The sequence below is a fragment of the Megalops cyprinoides genome, chromosome 2, assembly GCF_013368585.1.
Source record: "Megalops cyprinoides isolate fMegCyp1 chromosome 2, fMegCyp1.pri, whole genome shotgun sequence".
Taxonomy (NCBI): domain Eukaryota; kingdom Metazoa; phylum Chordata; class Actinopteri; order Elopiformes; family Megalopidae; genus Megalops; species Megalops cyprinoides.
The window spans coordinates 32,091,765-32,116,241 of record NC_050584.1 but is presented as its reverse complement, the minus strand read 5'-3'; positions in this window follow the sequence as shown (position 1 = coordinate 32,116,241).

Sequence of the window (24,477 nt, the reverse complement as noted above, 5' to 3'; positions counted from 1 at the left end):
GAATCGGCAATTGTATTTAGGCTGGTTTCACCATGGTAACTACTGCAGTTGTGCAAGAGGCAAGAAGAATGTAACCCTCCAATACACTTACACACAGCTAACAGCCAAATTTTTGCACTGTGAGTCACACAGCAGATTACTTTGCAGTGAGTGCTCATTTGAGGATAGGCAGTTCTACATCATCTGAACAACTCATAAGAGCCTGAGGGTGGCGAGATGAAGAAGCCCTGGATAACCTATCCAACCCTATCACAGACAGAATGAAGCTAATTTGTTGCACTGCTGCAGGCTCCCAGTCATCGACACAGCTGGGAATGAACTCAGTCTGTAAAGCTCAGTTTGTGGTCCAAGCGAGCGCCTTAGCCACTGAGTTACTTGCGAGTCTGTCTTTTCTCTACTGAGTAGGACATTCTGTGTTGAGTGTGTTGAGTTGAGTGTTGTTAGCATAGAAGTGGTATGATAAGCTATGGGAGAGACTGCATGTAAATAGAGAAGAATAAGGGGCTGAATACAGAGCCCTGAGGGACACCTGTAGCCAGGCTGTGGGGTCTAGACAACCCACCATTCCAGGACACCCTGAAAGAGCATCCAGACGGGTAGGGTTGCATTCAATGAAGAGCAGTGTCAGCGATCCCCAACGTAGCCAGGGTAGACAGCAGTACAGTGTCCACTGTATCAAAGGCTGCAGAAAGGTTCAGAAAAATTAAGACTGAGGAGTGGGAGGATCCTCTGGCTGATAGAGCAGTTACAGTTAAATTACAATTTAAATGTCATTACAGCTTCAAGAAGACGGTCTGTGGTACTAAAGCACAGAGAGACAAAACAAATAAACCAGAGTGAAAACACCACGAGACTCCACCAGGTAAATTGTAACACACCAAAAAAAAAATTAACCAATAAAAATATAGTTGTTTACTGGACAAAATTTATATTGATTGTAAGGGAGTTTTCACAGAAGGATGAATTCTATGCAAAGAGTCCATGCAAGAAACTCATCTGTGGGCTAAGGTAGGCCATAAGGATCTTAGGAAGAACAAAAATGCAAAAAAAAAAAAGCCTCTGCCATAATATAAATTTTGTGCAAGACGTTTTATTTACAGTGTTCCCCAATAATCTGCAAAAAAACACAGAGTGAGCACATGCAAAATTAACACGCTTTACAGAGAAAAAGGAGCAGTTATAAAATGTGGACACAAAACATAAAACAGACATGTGCACTGCATTTAACAAGTGTCGCCAAGGCCATGGACAGAGCCCTCTGTTACATCATCAGTGAAGTAAACCAAGGAAAGAATTCATTGCCTTTGTGGGTGCATGCCAGTTTGTTGCTCTCTGTTGGCAGTGGAAAGAAAATAGTCATTTTGTCAGAATCTGTTTTTATTGTCAGATGGAGCTGAGGCAGACCAGTGACTTGGGATATAGCTGAATTAAATCAAGATGCTTCTGAGTATTTTCTCAAGGCATCAAGGTTTATTGGGTATCTGAGTGTGGTATCCTGAGCATGGCTCCATCTTTGAGCACATGGCAATTCCCTGCTTCTCACAGCTCCTGGCAGATCTGTGTTGATTCATCCTAGTGTTTCTCATACTCCATATGAGACGTCTTGAAAGACACTCTTTACCGATGGACATGGCTGTGTCCTCTCAGTTTTACTGCCTCCTTTCACTTTTGTTCATATTTTAATGTAAATTTACACAAACATTGCCCTGGAATGATTAATATTGTAGGCATATCACATATTTTTGGGTGAAAAATCTAAAAAATAAATTCTAACCTTCATAATTCTTCGAAAATCCAAAAATCTGTATAGATTTTCTGTGGGAGTGGTTTCTCTTATCTTTTTCATTGTTCTGTAATTCCTGCACAGCTGTTTCCAGAGTTTTGTTTTTTGACTCTAGAAGCCTCTTCAGTATCAGATATTCTTCATTCAGTTCCTGCCACCAATTCAATCAGACTGCAGAGTTTTTCAGTGAGAGAGGAACTTGTTCATATTGTAGTTTTCATCGCTTTGGTCTTTCCTCCCATTTTAGTTTAGTGTTGCTAGAAATCTTTGAGAGGCACATCACTTAATGTTTTAGTCCTGGTTTTCCAAAATGGGGCTGCATGGTGCTGGAGCAGGAGTATCACACTTGAGAAGGACCTTCTGTATGCACGTCATCTCAGGTCAACGATGTCATATGACACCTCCCTCCTCCTTTTTTTAAAATAAATATTTTATTTTGCAGTGCACATTCAAAGCCCTCTGCTAAGGCTTTCCACTGCTAATTGGCTAAGATGATTTCAGCCTCCGGGGAGACCCAGAGATTTGCTTGGATTACAACCTCAAAAGTAAGATAATTCTGTGCACTGTAGCTGGATTTGAACTGATAGTAGTGAGTAAGTTCATTTTTACAGTCATACCATGAATATAACCTTTTTCCTTTTCTCCTTCGTTTCTGCAAATTTTAGATGGTGGCAGGATGTCAGAACTCGGATTAATTTCTGATGTTTATGGTCATGTATGAATGTACTCCGGTGGTTCTTAAAGTCTGGTCCCCGTGAGGTCTTCTAAGTGGGCTACCGGATAATTGATTAAATAATAATAATAATAATAATAATAACAATTGCACAGACCTATAAATGAATAGATTTGCAAGTATATGTCATAACTAAGTTAACTATCCTCTAAAAACAAATGTACATTTGTCATTTTATAATCATTTTTTAACATCATTCATTTCACTCTTTGAAACTTGAGGCAGTGGATTATTCCAATCGTGGTAGCAGAAAGGTGTCAATAAGCACACTTCTTTTGGGGGGAGAAAATACATAGCCATCATATGTATTGTTGATGTATACATAGGAATAAGATCAGTGTAATTACAAAGATAAAAGGCAGGTCACTTCAACAGATCAGTTGGTTGGTTTGTGATTCTACTAATTATATATATTCTCTGAATTTTGAGCCAAATTAATCATTTTATACCTCGCAACTGTCACACTGTAAGCAGGATTCAAAGAGAGAATAATAACTAGAAATCTTGTATGAAATGATATGTCAATGTGAATTGGCAATTTTGTGATTTCAAATAAAATTGACATGCATGCATTTTTCACATACTCAGACTATGTGTCACTAGGTATGATACTGTCCATAAATGTCACTGGAGCAGTATGCCCAGCTGTCATATATCCTGCAGGGAGGTGGCATGCTGAGGTCCACACAACAGCTCACTAAAGCAAACACACAAGAGGTGGTGTAGCCTCAGGCAGTTTGCAGTCATTTACAGAGGAGATGCACCCATATCAGCGACATCCATCTGTGACAAAGCTTGCTATGTACTCGCTGGTCCAACCTTTAAAAGCTATCCCCAGCCAGAGAAAAATGTAAAATAACATCTTAATTGAGACTGAGGAAATATATCAAAACAAGAATCTCAGTGAGTTTAGGAAACAATGGAGAAAAGACAGAGCTAAAAAAAAAAATCTGTGGGGCCATTTTTATACATGGTGCTGTAGGCAAACTGTGAAGCAAACATTTACTCTTAAAAATAGTGACTGTACCCGATTGCATGTTTTTATTCTTGATACCACAGCATTTGCTTCAAGATGCAAGGCTGCGATTTCATCAGAATTAAGCCGACTTGGTATTTTTAGTATTTCATTTGAGGAATTTCAAAGGTTTATAAATATAAAACATCTGAATAAGCTCAACATTTAAACCAAGTTTTACAGCAAAGACAATGCACTGGGTACATTGGTGTTACCATTTCCACTAAATTGTAACTGTAACACTATTTTGCAACACACATGGATAACAAAGTTTTACAGAATCTTAGTGTGATAGAGCCTAGGGTGTGAAAGGACATGGGCTGCAGTTTTGTCCAGTAACTTTATTAGACAACAACTTGGTCGTGGTAGTCGTTAAAAAGGGATGATACACTGTTTTGTTAACGTTGTTTTGGAATTGTCAGTTGCATGTTAGGCTCATCTTAATGCGAAAACATCTGCATGCAGGAGCACTGGCAATAGCAAATGCAATGCTCCCACAGTATACCACAGTAAAGTAAATGCTGATTGGAGGAGAGGCGTTCCTCCAACATAAAAACCGTCCCATATTCACCTGTTCATTTATTTAAATTAGAAATATTTTTGTTTCTAGTACTAACAGCTGAAGTGGTTGCAAGGGTAGAAACAAAAATATTCAAGATAGACCTTTTGCTGCTGTGGAGATATTTTAGAAAATTACATAAAATTTCAAATTTCTTAGCACTATACTTCATGTGTTGAAGAAAGCAGCTGTTTCTATGTTTCAAACCATCTGAGGCCTTTCTAAAGATTAGATATCATAACAAAACCATGTTTGAACATGTATGAAGGTGGTGTTCATTAATGTATGGGAGCATCTCAAAGAAGAGGTTATATTATACAGTTCATTCCAAGATTGGGTGACAGTCTTACTGTGGCAAAGCTGTGATTTCATGTGCTGGATATTATTGTTTCCAAGGTTTAGGAGCCATTACCTGTTTTTTGTATCATCTGAAAGCGTTTTCACAGTATCATGGATTTTTATCATATTGACCCCTGTCCTGAAGTCTCACACAGCATCATGTGTTGATGTGAAAATATTTGTAATTATAAGCAAGAATTCAATGTAGCCCCTTCATACGCAGTCAGCCCCCTAAGAAGTTCAACACAACCTTCTCGGGTCATCTAGACCTGGACTACACTTTGGACTACAAGCCGCCTTCTGCACCTGATGGGAAAGTTTTTTTTTTTGCTGTTAATTTTGGATGTGGTTATTGCTGTTTGTTTGACTTATGTTTGCTCTGTTGCTGTTTTTTTTCCATGTAATATTTCTGCTTATACATGTCTTATACATCTGCAAGTTGTGGTGGGAGAGAACAGGAGACACACCCACAGTCCACTGAGAGTGATTAATTAATGAAAATAATGACTCGTTCTGCAGCAGACATGACAGCCAACAGATTACCCATGAGCTAATTCTGATGCCATAGTTTTAACGCTTGAAAAGAATACATTAAGGTGTACACAGACAACCTCATCAAAGTGGTACATTTGTCAAAGAAGCAGACTTTTTTGGGGGGATGGACATCAAAAGGTTTCTTTATGTTGCAACAATGTGCCTCCTTGAGATGAAAAACGAGAGAACAAATGTGTGAAGAGTCTTTGAATACCAAACAATTTCCCTCATGAAAATTCAGCAGGAAGCAGATATTTAATTAATTGCTGTGCACCTGTTTGAGGAATTACAATTACAAATATTAAAACTGGGAACAAAGACTCTAGGTCCAAATTACTTAAATATGAGAGTGCTGGTTGTTGTAATGATACCACTTGCCATCTTTGTGAAGCCTGAGATATGTATTGAAGAAAGAAACACTGGAATATTATGTTGTAAAGATGTGGGACCTCATCAAAGAGGTAAATTTGATGAAGACAAATTAACATTTTTCTTTGTGCCGTATTTATCCCTGAGGATATCTTTACGATTACACTCAGCCAATAACGTGTGGTGGTCCTCATGTTTCCATACCTATCAGTATACATTAAACATTCATGAACATAACAGAAATATAACAGAGGGCAGAGTGTTTTTTTGGTTGAAAACTGCATGAACCTGCCAAGAATTATGATTGCCATCAGCTGTTTGAAGCACAGCACCTACACATCATTATTTTTTGTCTTTCAAAATGGCTTTCAATGCCCTTTAGACACATCACTTCCTAAAAAAGAATACACTTACCTTACTGGTACATGGCACTGCTGTTGGTCTCCACAGATTTTTATAGTTTATTCACCTTCTCACCATAGCACTACAGTATACAATGCTACATGAATCAGATTAACACAGGGAACTGAAATGTAGAATTTCTGCATAGGCTATAATACAACCAGCTAGCTTCCATAACTGGGAAGTAATTACATCTGTATATATCATACCAGGAAGTCAAAGCATGAAAATATTGCATCATTGATCACTGGATTTACTATAGGCTTACCCTCCTGAGAAAATCAGTTACAGGCACGGCTTACTGTATCACATCTGTTTCATTAGAAGAGTAGGTTGCCCTGTCAGTTGCTTTGTGTTGGTAGCTTTGAGATTGTATTAAAGTTCAACAGCTAGCATGCAAATTTGCCCATAGTTTGCTGGTTCCCCAAGAGAAGTGTCAAGGAACTAGTTAATGTAGATTTGGCCCGCACTGTGACGGGGCAAACTCATTTTATTTAGCCTAATAATCTAGTTTTATTTCTGTCAGGTTGGCCGTATAGCAACATCAAGACATGTTTCAGGTGTGGTTGACTGTTGAGAAACATATGTGCATGTCAATGAGTTTATTTGTAGTTAAATGACTTTTCCAACCGGGAAAGCACTGCACATATAACAAATGAGAAAGAAGTTTGCCACTGTACAATTGAGCTCCAAACCACTGTTCCACTTGACTCTAGCTAACCAAATCTCAGGGTGTGACATCACCTCTGAAAGCAATCTACTACCTGCTACCCTTCCTGTTTTACACAGACCTCACACAAGTAACTATTTCAAGCTCTATTACACACACATCAGTTATTTTGTGTTCTTTCACTCACGCAGGCTAACATCTAAGACGTAGCCTAAATATACACCACTCCCTCGTTAATATTACAGGCAATTGCCACCTTGTGACCTTTATTTGTATTGTAAAGAAAAGATTAGAACTTGAGGAGAGAAATCTATAAGCCTCCAATTGTCTTTCCCTGAATCAGTCTTGAGATGACTAGATATAAATATTTTATAGCCTCTAAAGCCTCTATTTATATATGTGTGAGCTAGACTGTGGAAGTACTTATCTTAAAAACTTCATTTTCATGGACAACTGGGGCATTTCACCCTTGAAAAAACCTTGAAGTTCTGCCCGTTGGACATTGGGCCAAAGAAAAATATGGGGATGACCTAAGGCGGGTGGTGGGTAAAAAAGATGAAAAGGCCCAGATCACTCAGAATGGGTATGACTGGATTTCCCAAGGATTCTCTGGAGCAGTTCAATCCACCAAAAGCTTACAAAACACTGGCAGCTTTGTGATCAGCACATGTACATCAAATGTGAATTCCCCAACAGATGACAGTAGCTAAATCATCATTGTTTGTGTTCTGTGATGCCAGGGTTTACCTTGTTCTCTGTTTCAGAGAGCTGGCTACCAGGGGTTTTCTCTGATGTTCCTTTTTCTATTTGAGATTTGGACAACAAAGAAACAAGAGGGAAGGAAGATGTACAAAATCTCACCAGTTGTACAAAGATGGTTACTTGACTATATTATATTATATTATATATATTTATTATAATTGACCATAGCCAAACTTGATAACAATTTACCCAAAGAATTCATTCTCTGAACTGTTTTTCTATAGTGGGCAGCTTCTACCTTCTCTGAGACTTTTCTTTTTGTTCACAAAATTAGACAGGTCATGTTTCAGAATGAGTGAATTCCCCAGAAACCTGAACTCTATATTTTAGAGGAAAAATGTGGAAAAATAATGCCTTTGAAGAAACACTGAAAACTGACCAGGCTGTTTCATACACCACAATCACTTTGCATTTAGATACAAAATGTTTTCCCTGATTCTGGCTGGTGTTGAAATAATTTGTGTGTATGTGTTCAACTGTGGTGTTTAATGTTTTTGCTGGACAGAGAACATGAAATATTAATAATGGTAGAATACAACTAAGTTGGACATTCATGAGAGCAAGTCAAGTGGCTATCTCGTGAAGCAGAGTGGTATAGTAAAGACTACAGAAACTAGGGTGACCATACATCCTCTTTTTCCCAGACATGTCCTCATTTTGGGACCTAAAACATGTCTCTCTAAACGAGGACATGTCCGGGAAAAAGAGGACATATGGTCACCCTAACAGAAACTAAAGCAAAAACTATTTACTTAGTTCTCACTCCCTAGCCTCACTTTTTATAGTTACATTTGACTGTAAATCAGGATTTTGTGTCATGAGAGCTGTGTCATGGCAACATTTTTATAAATGTCATGGATAGAGGGAAGAGGGCATTGCCTGTACTTGCTTATGAATTATTTTTTTAATGCTGTTATCTCGAGATCACAAGTTAATTATCTCATTATCTCGAGATAACAAAGCTTGTTTTCTCGTGATAGCAAGTTATTTATTTTTACGAGAAAACAAAAGGTTGCTTCCTGTTATTACTTATAATGTTTATCAGTGATGAGGAGTGCCATGCCAGCATGCATAGATGGCATCTTGACAACTCTAGCAACTGATTTAAGATGAAAATGTCAGGAGTACCCATTATTGATAAACACATCAGACTCTACTTCAGTCAAGGTCTAACACAGGCAAAAATTGCACTGTGTCTTTCTCTTAGAGATAACATTCAGATCCTCCCCGACAGTCATGACAGCGATCTTGAAGGCTGAAATCGGGTGTGATCAAATGCAGCGTTTCCCAAACCTCTCCTGGAGGACCCCTTGTCCTGCATGTTTTAGATCTCTCCCTGCTCCAACACAACTGATTCAAATGATCAACTCGTTATTAACTCCTGAAGCTGCTTAATAACAAACTGATCATTTAAATCAGCTGTGTTGGAGCAGGGAGAGATCTAAAACATGCAGGACAAGGGGTCCTCCAGGAGAGACTTGGGAAACGCTGATCAAATGAACCAGACACTCATTTTTTTCCAAGTTCACCATAATTATACCGTGATCTTGAGAAAAGAAAAGTTGTTTTCTCGTGATAAATTATTTCGTTATCTCGAGAAAACATGAGCTTTGTTACCTTCAGATAACGAAATAATTAACTCGTGATATCGAGATAATGGCATTTAAAAAATAATTGCAAGCACGGCCATTCTCGGCTTCCATAGCAAAGCGAGTAATGCAACATATCGTTTCACACGGCAATAAAATCATAACCTCTGGATGGTCCAAGATAGGCGATTTCCCCTATACATAGTAGACCGAGTACTAGAATGTGTACGTTTGGGACACTCATACTGATTCCACAATAAATGTTAAAACATCAGTGGGCAAGGAGTCTAAGTTACATACCAGTAGCTACAAGGTTAACTCTCGCATCCATTCACGACAGACTTACTAGTCTTGGGTCAAGCGTAATGTATAAAACATGGACCAATGTTTTATACCAATATAAATTAAAAGCAACATGGGGATCAATACGAGAGCTAGTTATGCTAAACGCAAGGAAATGTAAGTAACAAATACACCGGTATTCACCAAACAAACAGCTACTACCAAGCAACACTGCCGAACCGTCGCTCACGCTGTTAAAAACTGGCAAAACTTAAAAAAAACATCATATTATAAACTTTTCATTACGTAGTTGGATTAAAAACCACAATTTCCACAACAAACGGGGAATTCTCATACCTTCAGAGCACAACCATGTGCCATGCGAGCTATCCACATGAAACAGGTACTCTAGGACCCAACCTGTCTCCGCGTTTGCCTGACATTATATTACAAGACGAGGCAGATAGGAAAATACCTGTTGAACACCCAACATCCAGGCACTGGCTACATTATGATGAACAAGAAATGTGCACAAAGAACAATAACAAAGGTTAAATAAATTCTAAAACTGCACTAACTTATGGTCTCAAAGATACTACCTCTTTTTAGAACATTTTATCGACGAGTTTTGATTGAGTTTTCTCAGCAATCCTTTGTTTTTTTGCTCATTTTTTTTTTAACCAGTATTCCTAAGTCTCAATAACAAAATTCTATTAATAATAAAAAACAAAAAATGGGAAATTAATTCATAATTTATCTGTTGGCATTTGTCAAAGTATCCACTCATTATTTTCTCAAGGATGGAGTGTGTAATGTTGCAGTGTGGTCTCCCCAATTATTCCAGTGGTTCCAGGTTGGATTTGTGCTCATTTGGTGAACCGCTATATATTTGGCCTCTAGGTTTCATACCCATGCTTTTAAAATGTCCGCCATTTTCTATTTTTCCTAAGCTATTGTATTTACAGCATTGGCAATTTCCTGCCAAGCAGTATTTATACTCCACCTGACATGCTGTCTCAGAATGAGCTCAACAAGTTCTATTTTCAACTCAACCTTAAATATTAAAATTTTGACATTACAAGTTTGTCATCTTTGCCATCATAGGCCAAAATGAGGCTACTATATTGCAAATCAAGTGCTTTTGTGCAGACAACATGATTTAGAACACTAAGGATCTAACTAACTAAAGACTTACCTAAAAGTGTGGATTTTTTACATGCCTCCCTGATCAATCATATGTACATAAATTCTAATATTTCCAAGGGGCGAATTTAGTAGTAGCATTATACACCTGTTAATGAAAGAGGTCCTGGCTTGCTGATGCAACAGAACAGCTGGAGCATCTTACACACAGTAGATATCTCTGCCCCAGTGCCATGCTTCCCCATGGCCTAGTACCACACTGTCCACGTTAGTAACCACTATATGTGACTACAAACGTCCATGGCACCCATTGATTTTAAGTTTTTTTTTATTTTAAATGCAGGTTTTACAAAATCTACAGGTTATTCCTGAATGAATGAAGCCAGCATGATAGATATTAATAAGTGGTAGATTTTACACAGTCTATACTCAATGTTGTAAGCCTTTCCTACTTCTTCCTGTTGGTTCAGTTATTTGCATACTCTTAAAGCATCATTTCCATTAATGCAACAGTGCTATCTTGATTTCACAAGGAAGATTTATTTTTCAGTTATTTCATGTGCAACTATTGTACCTATTTTCTTCTCTTCTTTATTTTGATTTTCTTTCCTTCACCCAGCTATGTTCTTCTTCAGTATTATTAACCACTTTACTGTTTATTAGCATTAATTTTATATTAATTCCTGCATGATTGTGTTTCCCTCAGTATGATGCATATTTATTTGTTTTACTGGGACTCAAGAACAAATACCTGTTTATGCTTGCAAACACTGTCAAAGGATTTGCGCAATATAATAGGAACCCATTGAAAATAGGTTATGCCTACATTATAGGACATTTTGTATGCATATTTCCAAAAGTAACACTTAAAGGCAATGTCTAACCAGTGTGCATCCACCTTGGTTATGCGACTATTTTGATACCACTGGATTGTGGTCTAAAGCATTGTCTGCCAGAGTCTGTGTTTTGATCTATGTGAAGCTGCTCTGAGTCCTTTTTTATCATTTTATCAGTCTGAGGTCAAGTTTTACCACTTGGGCCTTACAAAGCTACACCATTTTTCTTCTTTGAGGGTTTTCTTCTTTGAGGGAGCTGGAAGAATTTATTGGTAACCATGAAGCTGTCATCAAGTACACAAGTTTTCTTGTCTGAGGATTTTGAAAGACTGTGATGAAGAGCTTTTGTCCCGAGATTTTCATCTTCTATTTTGTACACATACACTCAGACCTCATGCAATAATCTTTAAAAAATGTTTGTTTTTTTCTCCAAAGTCACTGTCATTTATGAATAGTTGAATCACTGACAAAGTTTTCTTAGCAAGTAAAAACATCAAACTGCTATTAAATAAATGAATTTTCACATTAGGGTTTAGAATTACACATTACACCGTACAGTAAGTTTTCTGGCAATCATAATAAACTTGTTAGTCTCTAGGCAAGTGTGTTCTTAAGTAAAGGACATAGATTTGGATAGTGCTTGTTAGACAGATGATCATTCACTGAATGTGACATCATTGTTATCTGACAGAATTATTCATTCTTATGGTGATATTCCCACCACAATTTGAATCCTACATCTTTGAAACTACAAATGCCACAGTCGAGCAAGTTATAGTACTAAGTCCAACTTAGTGTCCTTAGTGTAAGTTTGTTAACAAAATGTGTTTTGCCATTTTTCCACATCTGTTAATATTAGAATTTTGACATAAACTCACACGTGCATCATCTTCCAGTCAGTAAAAAATCTGCTTCCTGCAGCAGTCCCTCAATTCATTATCCTAAAGGCCTAGGTATAGTCATGTAACATTTAACAAAAAAAAAAAATTCAAATCATTTCATTTTCTAACTTTATTTAGTTATGTATTTATTTTTGCAAATGAAAAGGACTGCTCTGTAGTTTTAAATAAAATCAAAAAAGGGCCATGGTCCCTGCATTGTTATTGACAATGTAGAGGTAAAGGGTTAATCTGTTTTTTTATAGAATGTACTCTACCCCTACCCTGGATAAGTTCCATGAAAAAGAGGCTTTGTTTCACTGAAAGTATTCACAACACGTAACTACAATAATATTGAATGTAATTTTCATGTATTTCATGTAATTTCTCGTGCCATAACTGCAGTTCCAGAAGACAGTAAAGAGTGATCATCATCAGATGGCAATCTACAACAGTGTTCTATTTGCTAGATTTTCTTGCCTATCTTTATTTTTTAATTTCCCTATAAAACTCCAGTGATGTCTCATCCTATATGCCTTCTCTATCCAAATAACAGGACATATAGAAGTTACTGAAGCCCAGAGTATAAAATGTAATTCAGATCTTTACAAAAAGCAAACTACTGCCTACTTATTTTCCTGAAGTCACCAAAATACAAATGATGACATCCACAAAGTAATTAACATGTATGTTTGTGTTACATGTCTTCAAAATACTTCCCAGCCCTGTTCAAGCCTAATGTTCACATTGACTCACATTGTTCCACAGCAAGGTTAATCGGCTAATTAAGCCCCTTTGGATTGAAAAGAATTGATCCTTGTATTAAAATAAGATGATTCAATATGGACACCAGATTGATTCTTGCAATCCACTAAATACCTAGATTAGTATGTATTAGGTTGCACAAGAGTGGGGGTTAGGGACATAGAGATAATAGCCTAATAGGGTCTGATAGGGTCTAACTGAGTCTGGCAGAGTGCCAGTGAACTGGATTCCTTCATCCTTCAAATGGTTAGTTATATTCTGGAATGGTGTCATCTTTTGTTAAATCCAGGAAGCAGTCTGGCTCCTATCTTTCATTAGAAGACTGATGAAAGGCATCTATTGCCTTTCTGTTGTGTCATCCACGTGGAAACTGAAGAACATATATTTGAACACAACATAGTAAGAGTTGTTGTGTGGTAACACTTACCCAGTTCCCCTCCAATGTTGAGGGGGGAATGTACCAACCTTTTCTTACAGTCTTTCTCGAATTTAGCCAGCTGTCCCATCGGTTGATTCTGCCACAGGTTACCCAAACCACTATAGTTTCTGTTTTTGCTGCCAGAACCTTTTGAGGAGGCCACCCATATCATGTGTGAGGATTCAGTATGACTGTCCTCAGTGACCTGCTGTGTACAGACTGCGATTAGCTGTGGGGAGACTTAAAAGCAAGGAGGCACTGCAAGCTTTGCCTGAAGCTTGGAAGCTTGTGTGTATGTTGGAGATGCTAAAAAGACCAAGTCTGTCTTTGAAGTCACTAATCCCTACATGAAGGGCACTCTTTTGGATCATGTGATGAGGCCAGTGCATGGAGCTGCAGAAATTGTTACTGATGAGGTTTAAACAGGAAAGGATAGCTATTTTCATGTTGTGGAGAGCAGGGAGTCTAGCAGAAATATTTTTGGGAACGGTGATAAACTTTGAAAGATGAAATCCTCATGACTGTGACAAAGGTCAGCCTATTTGTTTGATAGCAAGTTTTATTTTAAATAATGTATCTCGGGAATACACCACTGAATGCTAATCACTGAATCCCATCATTACATATTTGTCAAAAAAGGCAGAAATATATCTTGTACCAACCTGTGTGGCTTTCAAATATTAAATATTCAGATCAATCAGCATTTCCTCTGAGAGAATCTTTAGCATAGCTGAGGGTGCTGTTTCACCACACTGACCTGCATGGAATGCTAACTGCTCATATGCTGCAGCCTGTTTTCAAAAGTATTTCAAAATTTGATTAGGGGAAGAGACACTAAACAATAAGTGCATATTGCAATCTTTTAAATGTCAAACAAATAACAGAGTCAGGGGTGATCATATTCAATAAGAAATATATTCAGTTTAATTTGAGTAGTTTTAGTCAATACAGAATAAGATGATGCAGTCTGATGGAAAATAAATGCTAACTAAAATACAATAATGATGTTCTGTTCATTCATTTTTCAGTTCATTTTTGTGTGATAATTGTAAGAATGTAAATGTAAGAATTCAACAACGTGTTGTTATATCATTTTGATATGGTTAGCATGTATGTACTGTATATGTATTTGTGTATGTATGTATGTATGTATGTATGAGTGAATGTACAACTTCCACATTGCTACATTGCCTCTCAAAAACACAGAAAGCCCATCTGATTTCCAGAACCGCTTTACTTTATTGGAAATATCTGTTCAGCTTTTAGAATTTAAGTTAGAAATGTCTTCTACCTGGGCCCTACAATGAGAAGAAGTGGCTGCAATGGAACTCAATCTGTTGGCCAGCAGGCTCTTGGAAAACATATGTAGTTTTCCAGGATTATGTAAATTCAGAACATATAACTTTGAATTTCCTACTATGAGAGATACATACAGTACCTACCCAAGTCTGAATCATCCCCTGCATGCAGAATTTGCCTAATTAGATGCACATAAATCTTTCCCGACCAACTACGGGACATATGTTATATACTGTTGCTTCTTTAAACATAAACTGGGTAATTGCATACATGATATATCACAGAATGCTCAATAATGTTGATTTAATGGTGTAATTGCATTGTGCATAAATCTCAATATTAGCTGAAAAGTATATCCACATATAATAGGCAACTAATGATGTATAAAATCACATGAAGTTTATTGCAAATGAATGTGGTGCATGACTTAATTTTTCTGTTCAAGAGGGGAAATGTAATGACTAAAGCCTTTTTGGGTTTATGTCACAGTCTAAAAGCAGCATTTGAAAATAACAGCTTCTATCAATATGCCTGGGAGAACAATCTCATTATGAGAGTTAAAATCAACACAAGTTAGAAGCTGTATGGTACCATAGGGGATCATACCTCATAGGCCTTAATTCTCATATTGTTTCCTTGATGTTGAAGAAATTGATTTTGAGTCATTGTTAAAATGTATCTGTTCTCCATGTTGTTTTATGACAATGAAAATTCACTCCTAAATTTTAACTTTAACCAGGTTGTTTTTTATGGCGAGATCTCTAAGGAGTACCAAATACAGAGAATATACTCCACAGGGTTTTAATTCAAATAATTAATCAGTTATATTTGTATTGTTTTAAATACATTTATTTCCAAGAAGTAGTAGCTGAATGAAGCATAAATTAAGAATTAGAATTATTCAGCAGTATTCTTATTGTCACACCAATCTAATGAAAGACTATTCAGTTTAGTTATATTGGCAGTTCAAAATATTGGTCATAGATGATCCAAAGGTGGTGCTTTGCTGCCTTACAAATGTAGAAATGTGAATGTCCTTAGGAGCAGAAAAATTACTTTCCCAAAAGCTATTCAAATGAACAAATTGCTAAGATAATCACTTCATTGACAGTTAGGGAGCTAGCATAACAGAAAGGAGGTGTTCTGCTGTCTAAAAAAAAAAAAATAGACAGCCTTATCTCTATGAGTGAAAAAAAAAAAAACTTTCCTTTGTCAAAAGCAATTCAATTGAGTAAATTACCAAGATAATCACTTTGTTGACATTTGAAGGCAATGATCATCATTGTCTTCTTCCTAGTCAAATCTGACTGTATTTTATAAACTGTATATTTTAGAGACTGTATATATTTTATCAGACTAATACTGAATAGGTACCATGGGAAAAAATAAACAGCACCAGTCATTAGACTATATTGACATACACATAGGAATCAGACAGTGGTCCTTATCCTGGTTGCAGTCATATTCCAAATAATCGGTTTGTATGCACCATAAAATACAGGCCCCGATAATGTGTAAAGGTGTCAGAGGATAAAGGATTAATCAGGAATTTTTCCACTAATTTTATGGGGGAGGCTTGAAAGCATGCTCACTTTTGCAGTATCTTGTTTTGTTTTTTGTTTTTTTTTTAGCACATTTGCATAAAAGGTTATTCCAATCAACTGTCTCAAAAATGCAAGAATTTTTTGTTAGCCATGACAACTAGCTAGCAAGTAAAAATCAGGTTTACACTACAATATTAATGCACATGTAATCGTAGTCATTACTAATACACAAATACAGTACGTTAGGAGCATGCAATTTTCACTTGAAATTAATTCACTTCTAATAATTGCTTGATACTGATTTTATTTTCTACCTGCTAGCTAAATGTATATTCTTGATGATAACATGCAAGAAGTGTTTTGCATTCCTGTCCAGATATGCAAAGATTCATCTATGAAGGCATCATGACCAAAGACCCCCACTGACAAACATGATTACCACCATTGTCCTTTTTAAACTGTAACTTAGAATATCTGAATAAATTATATCAACAGACAGAAAACACAGGACCAAGTTACATAAATAATTTAGAAAACATTGGGTAGGTTTGCTTTGAAATAGTGTTTGTTCAGTTTGTGTCAGGTACTGTGGCCGAGATTGTTAAGTGTAACTTGGCTTCATTTTAATGTCAGTAATTTTAACTACAGGCCTCTTTTTGGTTTTCTTCTCACTTTGGCTTCAACCTTTCCATGTCTGGCTTCCCATTCCTTGTAATGATCTGCACTATAGAAAACACGTGACTTGTGTGTAATTGGAAAGCATGCACTGATATTAGGTTAGATTAGATTAGATTTCACATTATTGTCAGATTTCTGAAATTTGTCTTGCATCCCATGGCATGAAAAGTTTCACATAGATAACAGACTGAGGAACAAAAGAGTTCCTCAGTCTGTTGAGTCGAGCCTGTGGCAGTCTGAATCTTCTATTCCATATCAACACATCAGGTGCATTACATGCAATACATGCATTGCAAATGAGGAAAAAAAGAAAAAATATTTATTACCTTGGTGGACTATTCAGTTAGTTACCCCCTTTCTAGGCCCATGATTCATCAGCGGAGGTAGGGAAGCAGAGTACAGGAGTGTAGTGCGCAACTTTGTCGAGTGGTGTGGGCTGAATCACCTTCAGCTCAACACGAAAAACACAAAGGAGTTGGCGGTGGACAGAAGATGCAGATTACCCTTGACCCCTGTCTCCATCCAAGGGGTCAATGCGGAGGTAGCGGAGGAGTACAAATACCTTAGGGGGGTACCTAGACAACAAGTTGGACTGGTCCAGTGACACAGAGGCATTGTTCAATAGGGGACAGAGTTGCCTGTATTTCCTCAGACAGTTCCACTCCTTTAATATCTGTGGGAAAATGGACTGTGGTGGCCAGTGGAATCTTCTATGCTGTGGTGTGTTGGGGCAGCAGCGTGAGAACAACTTGTGTCAACAGAATCAACAAGCTCCTAAGGAGGGCTGGCACCATCCTTAACTTGTAACTCACATGGGTGCTTGAGGATGGGAACCGGAATGAGTATGTAAACAGGGTGGGGCTCATGCATTGTGACTACAGAGAAAGGTTCTGCAGTGGACTGTAGACCAACAGGGACAACAGATGTCTTAAATTGCAACCTGTCTGGAAGGGTGCCTACCCCTATCATCTAACTGACTCAAAACTGGGGACATTGGTTGGCTATCTGAAGCTGTTCATCATTGCATTTTACAAGCTGGCAGAGGGGGAAGGATATGCAAAGATGCAGTTTTCACAACCACCGACAGTTTTCCTTCCTGTTATTTGGTTTGAATGTGTATGAATGAATTTGTTTTCAGGGCCTTGTTTCTGTCTCTTCATTCACAGACAATGCAATGGAGAAGCTTTTTGTCACCACAGTCTGTATGTATGTGCGTGAGTGTGTGTGTGTGAAAGCAGGTATGGCATTTGGTACTTAAATTACTTAAATTACTTAAATTACGTAGCTGGGGGGTGAAGCGAACCAATTAATAAAAGGTGGGTTGTGAAAAGAAAAAAGAAAAGCAAGGTTACAACTAGGGCAGGCAGTTTTTACTTGTTTTTATACATCTTAGCCCTTATTTTATCTGCTTTACCTTTTTTATCATTGCCTGTTTCTGTTTTTGAATTTTGTATTATTCACAATGAATTGTGCATTTCCTTATCCTCCCTTCCTGTGTTTTTAAACAAAAACCTTTACTGGAGAGTTCTGGGAGACATTTCAGCTAGCTTCCTCACATTATTCAGTGTTTGTTTGTCAAATTAATTTACATTAAATAATTATATAGACATAGTGATCTAGATGGTTGAATGGTATAGCTCGGAATAAGAAATTGAAAAAAAAATGGGGAAAAGGGAGAACACTAAATGGCAAGCTTGATAGTTCTTACATGTGTTTTTTGCAAATCAGGAAGAATGATCCCACACAGGACAAGCACAAACCACTTTAGATCCTCATGTGTACTGTCGTTGAATCTCATCTTTTAGAAAGAAACTTAAGTGATGAGATGGAGTCAGAGTGCAATGAGACAATTCCATGTTTAGAGCAATTCCAACTTCCAACTTTAGAGTACATCACACTTTTTATGTGTTGATAGGGCATGCAACTCTCAGAATAGACTCATATGTCATTTCTAGACAGTATTCGGGCAGAGAAGTTATAATTGTGCTTTGGAACATTCTGTGGTTAGCAGTTGATATAACTGATATAACAGAAAACTCCCTAAAACGTTCTCATTAAAATTCAGCAAGATGAAAGCATATCTATGCCTGACTGGAACACAGCCAGTGTACTCCTTAAATTCACCCAGAGCAGGAACCACTGATGGCTGTTTGAGCAGATAATCTGCTCTGCTCAGGAAAGCTAAATCATTCTTGACACTTCAGCAGTGAACACAGGGTGCTTTTAATTATGCTTTTAAAATCTTCTGGTTTTGACGTGGACTGTTTGACTACTGTTTTGTGGCTTGCCATCTAATAAATACCTAAATTTGGCATTCTGGTCTGCGCCTGGGTCCTTCCACCTGGAAGCCTGACAATCAGATTCAGATTATTAATTCAGATTATTAATTACAGGTGAACACTTTTGCGCTGATACATAGGCAGGGTTGGGAGGGTTACTTTTAATCTGTATTCCACTAGAGATTACAGAATACTTGCCCTAAAATGTAATTTGTAATGTATTCTGTTAGATTACTCAAGGTAAGTAATGTAATCTAAATACTTTGGATTACTTTCTGAACACTGTGTTTAACAGTTTTTTAAAGAATGTTCATCCGACTAAGGTTCTGAATGGTTATTCTTAGAATGTTCACTTAGCATTGTTGTGGCTAACATTTTGGCACCCCCATGTTAAGGCTATGGGTATTTCATCGCAGTTTCGTAAATTTCATCGCAGAATTATAAATGTTAATTCAAAAACTGTACATTACATGAAAACATGACTTAGAAAAGGCACCCTAAATACATTGTGAGTGAGAAAGGAGTAGCTTAATTTAATGTATAATATGCGTAGTGTAAAATTGTTGGAGTAATCGCAGTTTTGAGCATGTGAAATTTGACTTGTTTTGTCACTGTATCTACTCGTTAGCTAGTTAGCTTTAATACTATACCTACTAGCCTACTAGCTAGCTGAATAGCTAATCCATTGCAGCCAAAACATTGTGAGAAAGCTAGCTAGTGATCAATATTATCTTAAATAATATGTTTCTTCAGGTTAGAGGTCGAATCTGAAACCAAGCTGATAGCAGTTTGGTTGCTGGCAAACACAGCTTGCATTGTACTGTTATGTTGCGACCTTTGTCAAATTTGAAAGTAAAATGGTCCTGGTATTTCCATGACAGAAATGCGTTGCGCTGGTTGCTTTCTGTCTCACTCTCCATTCTACTGTCTTGTCAGTCAGGCAGGCTGTGTGCTTTTTTCTTTTCTTTTTTTTCGTGGTATATGGGAAATACACCCCAGAGTTGCCTGTCATTGGATAGATTTTCCAAGTGAATAAACATTAAATGAAAAAAATAAATGAAATGAAATGAAAAAATATCCAATGTAATCCCTTCAGTAATCTAAATATTTTAAAAATGTAACAGTAATTTGATTACCATCAATTTAAATGGTAACTGTAACGGAATACAGTTACTCATGTTTTGTATTTTAAATGGGTTACGCCGTTACATGTATTCTGTTATTCTCCAACCCTACACATGGGTTACACACACCACTTCCACAGGCAAGTAGTCCTATAGAAGGCCATTATGGAATTTTTTAGAGATGCTGTTCATTGCTGCTATAGGTTCTAAGGAATTAATCAAATATTGTAATGTGCTGAACACAGGTGTCAGGCAGCACAGGCTAGGACTCAGTCGCAGACCCAAAAAACGCGAGGGCAGAGAAACACACGGCAGAATCAAAAACCAGTACACAGGCAGGGTCAAAACCAGAGAGGCAGTCCGAGGGCAAATCCAAAAACGGGAAAGTCAGAATGGGCAGGGTCGGAAAACGGGAGGGCACGATCAGGCGAACAAAGCAAAGCGGCAGGCAAAAAACGGAGTCAAAAACAGGCAGGTCGAAATCACAAAAAACAGCGAACAAAGATAACGCGGGGACGAAACAGGCGAAAAACACTGTGACGAACTAGCAAAGACTGCACAGCGAGCAGGGCATATAAAGGGACAGACCGACGAGGGGATGAGATGCAGGTGCGCAGGTAATCAGGCGGAGACAGGGCGGAGAGAAGGGCCGGGCAGAAACACAAGGGAAAAAGGAAAAAAAACCAAAAGCGCAGGGCTAGGAGGCGGGAGCACTGACAACAGGAAAGTGTGCAGTACAGTCCCATAATAATTAGGGTCAGATGCTTAAAGGAAAATCTAAGAAAATGACTTTGACAATGGATACAGAAGCTGCCGGCTATTACTACAGTTTGGGACCACCATGACAAAACTGTGCCTTAAGATGTAGCATCTATCCTGGCACCAGAAGGGTGTGGGCTCAATCCCAAGTAGTGATTTTAAAGATTAAAAATGTAGCCCACTGTCTCTCCGCTTGGCACTCAGCAAGATAAACATTGATTGAGGTAATAGCCCTGTAATAGATTGGAATCCTATGTGGGGGTACTTATATATCAAGTTGGGCTCAATCACTGAAATCAGGATAAGATCCAACTACATGACAAACTAGAGTGGATTCTGCTTTCACATTCACATTTATACAATGGAAACTGTCCTAATGTGAACATACGTAATAGCCCATTTTCCAGAGGGAACTGAAAACACAGAAAACCCAGAGCAAATGCGACAAAATTGGGAAATTATTCCCTGATCCAGGAAAATGCAATAGATGGCTTTAGCCTTGTTGCTCTTTGAATGGGATTTGTTTGCCAAAGTTGATACATTATGTGCCTTACAGCAATCCAAATAAATGTTTGCACAATCCATTTTGAAGACAACAATATCTATCACTGTTTTAGGATGAGAAATTTTAAGGCCAGATGAAATTCTGTACTGCCTTCTATCAACTATCTACAATCTATTTACTAATAAACCTCTTATGCTTGTTTCAATGAGTCACAAATTGATTTAAGGCTATGGATCAAATAATAAACAGCACTGAATTTCCAATTATACCTGAATTAATATGAAAGAATATTCTTGGCAGGGTTTCAGGGACTGCTTCCCGCAACAACCAGCAGGTGTCCTCGTAACAGCCTGTCTGGTCTTGTTGCCTGCTGCTTCATCGAACTGTGTGCCTTGCCTAATTTAGTTAATCATTTTCGCCTGTGTTACTATCTTCGTTACTATCTTCGTGTGTTTGGTGCTCTATATAAACCCTGCCTGCGGCCTGGTTCCCTGCTCAGTCTTGAAGTTAGCTGCTCTAACTTGTGTATGTTCCTGTGCACAAAGCTTCGTGTTTTTCCTGATTCTCCAGTGAAATTACTTTGTTTCTTTGCAACCCATCTGTGCTACTGTGTGGTTTCTGTGATTGGATTCCTTCTGCTTGCTCATTACAATTCTGTTATGTTTATGCCATTGACTGCCTGAACTTTTGTCAACCAATGCTTGAATCTCACAGCAGGTGTACTTTTTATAAGGGACAGAGAGGAGCCGCTGCGTCTGCACGCGCCGCCATCTTGCAATAATTTACTTATAAAAACAGTCTACATTGTATTCCTGTGGAATATGTAGTTATATTTATATTTTTTATATTTATTCTTCATATTTATAAACCTACAATGTGCCTGGATGCCCTTGCTGTAAATATGTGTAATTTGTAGCAATTCTTGTTCTTGTCTCTCAGTGTCTTCATTGTGTTATGTCGAACTGTTGTATTGTCACCGTGGGCCTGAGAGTAACGCAATTTCAATCCTCCGTATGTCCTGTGCATATTGGAGAATTGACAATAAAGTGACTTTGACTTTGATTTTTATCAATTAGAAAATGATTGAATTAATTGTAAAAATGATCACCCCGATGCATTTTTGTGTGAGTGTCTGCATGAAGAGATACAGTGCAGCAACATAATAAACCATAGTGACACCAGTCATGTGCAATGTATAGACTCTGAATACGCCCTCTACACCTCACTACACCTCCACAGCTCAGCTGCACAGGTGAAAAATTGACTGTGTCAATTTTTTGTCAAGAAACACTAACCCCTGTGCTTTTCACACTGCCCCCAAGATGTCAATTTTGAGAATGTGTGGCTAATCACAATAAAGCGGATCTGTGTACGTCCAATAAAGGCTCCAGCCTGATAGAGTTAACATTTCCCTCATATTGTCTCATCTCCATGGTTCTAATTCATGAGTCATTTCCTAGGCCAGTGGCCTGGCCCCCATGAGGTGTTGATCCATGAGGCCAGGTTCTGATTAAAAGCCTTCTGCCAGGTTCTCACCCTCTGCCTAAACTGAACTTCCAGAGCTATCTGAAAACCCTGAGGAAAGTTTGTATCTTTCAAATCTTTCAGGGTTTTGAGCTCTGTTGTGGTGAGCTTGAAAATCAGCTCAGTATCCAGCAAATTCATTACATTCTAAAATTCTTGTAGTAAAATAAAAACCAGCTCATGGGGTTCCTGTATTTATATACATGGACTCAGACCTTTCATTTTTAGCATCAGGTGTGCACACATGTGCATGTGTTGGCTATCTGGTTCTATAGGACATTTCTAATTAAGGAAGCACACAAGTTTAACCTGCTTAAAGGATATCTGATTACCTATATCATCCTTGTCCTGCATGTTTTAGATCTCAGCTGATTCAAATGATCAACTCATTCTGACTCCCGAAGCTGCTTAATAACAAATTGATCATTTAAACCAGCTGTGTTGGAGCTGGGAGAGATCTGCAGAACATGCAGGACAAGGGGTCCTCCAGGAGAGGTTTGGGAAACGCTGACCTAGATCATAAACACATAAGTTAAACTATGAGTCTCAGGAGCAGTTATAGTATATGAGGCATGTGATCTCACTTATTGAAGTCAGATCGACCAGGTGATAGAATAAAAAGGCAAAGCAGGTAGAAGTAACCACATCTATTATAAAACAAAATATGAATCGATACATTGAAAACTGTGAAAATGTGAAATTGAAAACAACTTTCAAGTAATTTGGAATCAACTTTACACCTCTTGTTTCCAAGTCCAGAGTCATTTTGTGCATACTTCAGTACGATAGCTAATTAAAATGTAAAAATGTATGCAGCCTTAAAACTTCCCAAATCATGTCTGGAGTGGATGAACAGCATCCACAATAAAACACAATAGATCTTAAAGCATCCTGAATTTAGTCTCAGAGCATCATTAGATATTTTTCAAATATTTTCCAAAATTTTGTTTAGTGAATGTGCACTTAGTTTTTCTGAACTGGGGCCACAAAGCAAGCTCAACTAAAATACGCTTATTTTTGAGTACCTAAGGTTAAGTCATCCTGCTTACCAGTGGCGGCTGGTGAGCTGGAAACAGGCGAAGCCCGAACACTACCTTTAAATCTATCATTACTTTCAACCTGTTCCCCTTCATCCTCCTTGATTAACAATAAAACAAATAATTCACAGAATAATCAACATAATCACCTCACCTGTTTCCAGCTCACCAGCTGCCACTGCTGCTTACTGAATTCAGGTTATTTCCATTTCATGAGGGCAAATTCTGGTTAATGCAAGTCAGACTTGAAAAATGAAGCTATTTGCATGTGCCCATTTGACTTCAAAAGTGAGTGCTGCTACTTGAATCTGACAGAGAATGTGAGGGTGCGTCAGAGCCTCATAGTATGGCGCAGGTGAACAGAAAATCTTAATGCAGTTCTATAAGGAGTATAAGATCCATCAGAAATACAAAAAGTACTACAGCTATTACTACAGCCAGAGAAGAGGCTTGGCAAATTCTGCATAATTATTTAAGCAACTGCAATGAAAGGCTGTGAAAACTTTCCATCTATAGCAAACAGGCTAACTGATCAACATGAATGTGACACTGAAAATGAAATGTATTTATGGCATTTTTTATTCAAACATTTCTTTTAAGTAGGCTATTTCAGTACAATATTCTGAATCCACTACACTTTGTATTAGTGAA